Source organism: Vombatus ursinus, unplaced genomic scaffold, assembly GCF_900497805.2.
Source record: "Vombatus ursinus unplaced genomic scaffold, bare-nosed wombat genome assembly UNPS02007284.1, whole genome shotgun sequence".
Classification (NCBI taxonomy): Eukaryota; Metazoa; Chordata; class Mammalia; order Diprotodontia; family Vombatidae; genus Vombatus; species Vombatus ursinus.
In genome coordinates this window covers 7,911,807-7,916,777 of record NW_020947062.1, presented here as the reverse complement: position 1 = coordinate 7,916,777, position 4,971 = coordinate 7,911,807, and the positions used below count along the sequence as shown (strand labels likewise).

General features: G+C 35.7%; 1 non-coding gene across 1 annotated transcript; it reads right to left on the bottom strand.

Moving 5' to 3' along the window:
* Positions 1–3,629: 3,629 nt before the first annotated feature.
* On the bottom strand, positions 3,630–3,760 carry LOC114033688. Its single transcript, XR_003568012.1, has one exon. It is a non-coding gene; the product is annotated as a small nucleolar RNA SNORA31 (small nucleolar RNA).
* Positions 3,761–4,971: the final 1,211 nt, after the last annotated feature.

Here is a 4,971-nt window from a genome sequence, read left to right as displayed (position 1 = left end):
TTACTAGCTGTGTGACCCTGGGCAAGTCAATTAACCCCAATTTCCCTTTCCAAAAAAAAGAAAGAAAGAAAATGCTCTATTTAATTAAATGTTCATTTTTCTTGAGTAAGATTACACTCGGATTTACCAGGTAGATAATTTTTGGTCGTGTCTTTTTTGCTTTCTGGAATATCACATTCCAAGCCCTCCTCTTCTTTAGAGTGTTGGCTGGCAGGTTTTTTTGGCTTTTGACTGTGACTACTGGGACATTAACTTTTTGTTTCTGGCTAGTTGCCACAGTTTGTTTGTTTGACCTAGAAGCTCTGGATTTTGGCTATGATATTCCCAAAAGTTTTCATTCATTTTGAATTGTTGTTGTTGTTGTTTTCAGGAGATGGCTTATGGATATTTTTTATTATCAGTTTCCCTTCTGGTTCAAAAAGATCTAGGCTAGTGTAGCTAGGCAGCATAGCAGATAGAGCACCGGCCCTGGAGTCAGGAGGACCTGAGTTCAAATCCGGCCTCAGACACATAACACTCACTAGCTATGTGACCCTGGGCAAGTCACTTAACCCCAATGCCTAACCAAAAAAAAAAAAAAAAAAAAAAAGATCTAGGCAGTTTTCATTCCAGTTTTTTATGTTTGAGGTTTTTAGGGACTTCAATGGTTATTCATTCATTTCTCTTTGACCTGTTTTCCAGGTTAGTTGTTTTCAACAAGCAATACCTTACATTTCCTGATATTTTATCAGGCTTTCATTTTTGTTATATTTTTATGCTCTCATGGAACCATTAGCTTCTGTTTGGTCCATTGTAATTTTCAGAGTCTCTTATTCAAGTAGATTTTTATACTTCCTATACCAATCTGTTTACTTTCTTCCAGTTCTTTCCTTTCATTTCCTTTCCTATTGTTTTCTCTAGAATTCATTTCTTTAAGGAATTCCAATATAGCTTATAGTATATATATCATTTTCACTGAAGCTTTATTCTAGATGATATGAAATTATTCTCTTCTGGATTTGTATCTTGAGAGTCTCTGACTCTCTATTTTTTTTATCATTTTTCTAGCATTACTTCCTCAATTTGGACTTTGTGTCAGGGCCTGGCATTGTGCACTTCTAAAAAGAATGGTAAGGCCTTCTTTGGTACAGATTTGTATTATCGACTCTGGGAAATTAACATTGTGTTTTTTTTAAACTTTTATTTTATTTTTTAATAAGCAAAAATCTACCTTTTTGTCTCCCATCCTATTCACTCATCACCACTTGAAAATTAAAGAAAATGGGGGCAGAGAGCAGTCAGAGCCAAGATGACAGAGAAAAGACTCATCTGAGACTCCCCAAAACCCCACCAAATACCTTTAAATGATGTCATAAGACAATTTTTGGAGCAGCAGAACCCACAAAAGATTGGGTGAAATACTTTTCCAGATTAGGTCAGCAGGAAAGGTCTGTCATACCTGGGTGAGAGTGGAGCACAGTCCAGCACAGGCTGCACCAGCATAGGCCAGGCCCCAACAAAATAGGAGCAGACCTTGGGAGCCATTGAATCAGCAGCAGCAGCAGTTACTTTCAGAACATCCCAGCCCACAGGTGTTAAGGAGGTCAAACAACTGATCAGAAGGAAATTATAAGGTCTCTTTGCTAGCACTGAGCCAAGACTCTGTTGCTTGGCCCATATTCAGATCTGGGTCACAATCCTGGGCAGAAGTCCCAGGGCAAAGAGGAGCACTAACACACCAGAGCTTATGGTCATGGTGGAGCAGGGACGCTCATCACAGTTCCAGGTAATTGTGGTTTTTCACAGAGTAGAGCATATGGCAGAAGAGTAATAAGCACACCTCTCCTTAGGTCATGCCATCTTGGAAGAAATTAAAATGTCCCTAGAAGTATCTCTGAAAAAAAAGCTGCACAAAACCTCTGAAGCTTAGGACAGTGGGCACTCTACCCTAAAAGCAGAGTCCAACTTTAACAAAGAGTTAAAAGTCAAGAAATAGACTGAAAAATGAGCAAACAACAGAAGAAAATTCTGACTGTAGAAAGTTATTATGGTGACAAGGAAGATCAAAACACACTCAGAAGAAGATAACAAAGTCAAAGCTCCGACATCTAAAGCCTCTGAGAAAAATATGAATTGATCCCAGGCCATGGAAGAGCTCAAAAAGGATTTTGAAAATCAAGCAAGAGAGGTAGAGGAAAAATTGGGAAGAGAAGTGAGAAAAATGCAAGAAAATCATGAAAAACAAGTCAACAGCTTGATAAAAGATACACAAAAATATTTACAGCAGCTCTTTTCTGGTGGCAAAGAATTGGAAATTGAGGTGATGCCCATCAACTGGGGAATGGTTGAACAAGTTGTTATATATGAATGTAATGGAATACTATTGTGCTATAAGAAATGATGAGCAGGATGCTCTTAGAAAAATCTGGAAAGATTCACATGAGCTGAAACAAAGGGAAATGTACCATGTATAAATTAACAGAGTATTATAAGATGAACAGTTGTGAATGACTTAGCTATTCGCGGCAATACGATGATACAAGACAACTCTGAAAGACTTATGATTTTTAAAAAATGCTATCTATCCACTGAGAAAGAATTGATGGTGTCTGATTGAAGCATACTTTATTTTACTTTCTTTATTTTTCTTAAGGTTTTTTTTAATCTGTGTTTTCTTTCACAACATGACTAATACAGAAATACTTTGTGTAACTACACATGTATAACCTACATCAAATTGTTTGTCTTCTCAATGAGGGGAAGGGGAAGAGAAGAAGGGAGATAATTTGAAACTTAAAATTTTAAAAACTAATGTTAAAAATTGTTTTTACATGTAACTGGGGGGAAAATAAAATACTAAATAAATTTTAAAAATAAAAGAGGCAATATGTCATAGAAAAAAAATGAAAAACCCTGTTACAAACATATATAGTCAATCAAAACAAATTTCCACATACACCACATTTTTAAAAATGTATCTCTCCTTATTCAGTCCTTCAGCTCTCTCTCAGAAGGTGAGTATTATGTTTCATCATTGGTCCTCTAGAATTGTAATTGGTCATTATGCTGATCAGAGTTCCCAATTCTTTCAAAGTTCTTTGCCTTTACAATATTGCTGTCATTGTATACATTGTTTTCCTGGTTCTGTTTACTCCAAACCATATCAGGCTGTACAAGCCTTCCCAGATTCCTCTGCAACAAACCACTTCATCATTTCTTTTATTTTTCAGACATAAAACTCAGTTTTATTTATAGGATTCAACACTTGAACTTCTCTTTGTTTAAAAATCAATCTGGTACTTCCAGGTATCGTTGATCACCATCATTAGGTGGGAAACTTGTAACTGCAAACTAACGCTGCTGGACTTTGAAATCAATTTAGACCTCAAAGTCTGCCCTTAATCTTCATCAAAATGGCCACATCCTGCAATAATTCCTATTTCAGAATCTTACCTACATATTCAAAGTTCTAAATCTATCCCAAACTAAACTTATAGAACTTGCCCACCTCAAAAGGTCTAGCAAATTGGCAGGGCTAGGATATACTTTTCTTGTCATACTTCCATTCCAAAATGCCTACCAAAAATAAAAATTATAAAAGGACTCTAAAATATTCATGTAAAGATGAGGCACTGGCTCACTCAGTCACCTCTTGTATTCCCCTATTCAATCTAGACTGCCACAATCAGGTGGAGAGAAAATGCGAGGAAAATTTATCTTGCATCTTAGTGGAAACCTTAAAAGCAGATATAACTGCTTCAGGTCTGTCAAAGAGATGCATCACTTCATCACTTCTTATAACATAATAGCATTCTATCACATTTGTATGACTTAAATTATCCATTCATTGCCAATTTATGGGCACTCCCTCAGATTCCCATTTTTGTCACCTCAAAAGAGGTTTGAGTATTTTTATACATGCTTAGGATTTATTTTGCTTATGACTAATCTCTCCCTTAATCTATCCTCCCTCTAATTCCTTCTCCTCCTTTTCCTTTCCTCCCTATTTCCCTGCTAAATGAATTTTATTTCTGTACTCAGTTTTGTGTAAGTATGTTTCTTCTTCCTTTAACCAGTTCAAATCAGAGTGAGATTAAAGTGTCACTGGCTCCCCTAACCACCTCCTCCAAAGTTTGTATAAATGTCTATTTGTGCACCCTGATTATGTGAGAAAATATTCTGTAATGTTTGTACCTCTCCCTCTACCCTCAGTGTATTCCCCTCTTCCTTTCTTTCCTTTTTTCTCTAAAGATCATCAAGACATATTAGAATCATTTCAAGGTTTTTTTTTTTCTAATTAGACTCACTCTATGATTCCTGATGTTAAAATGTCTTAGAGGGTACATGCGTATTAACTCCCTATATTAAAATGTAAGCAATTTATCCTTGTTTAGTCTATTATCATGTTCATTCATGTTTGCCTTTTTATGTTTCTTTTAACTCTTGTGTTTGACCTTCAAAGTTTCTACATAGCTCTGGTCTTTTTATCAGGAATTTTTGGAAGTCCTCTATTTCATTATAGGTTTACTTTTTACTCCCTGGAAGTTGATTACAACATCATGTCTTTTACCTTCTGAAATATAATATTCCAAGTTCTCTATTCCTTTATAGTGGTGGTTGCTAAATTGTGTATGATCCTGACTATGGTTCTTTGGTACTTGAATTCTTTCTTTCTGGCTGCTTGTAATTTTTTTTTAACTTGGAAGTTCTAGATTTAGCCTATAATATTCTTGGAGGTTTTTATTTATGAGTTTCTTTCAGATTACTGGTGAATTCTTTCTGTCTGTACTTTGCCCTCTGGTTCTAAGAGATCTGGGTAATTTTCTTGAAATATGATATATAGGCTCTTTTTATTATGTTTTTCAGATAGTCCAATGATATTTAAATGTTTTCTTCTTTAAAAGAAGGGAGGAGAAGAGAAGAGATGAGAAGAGGAGAGAAGAGAAAATGAGAGGAGAGGAGATAAGAGGAGAGGAGAAAAGAAAGAAGGAG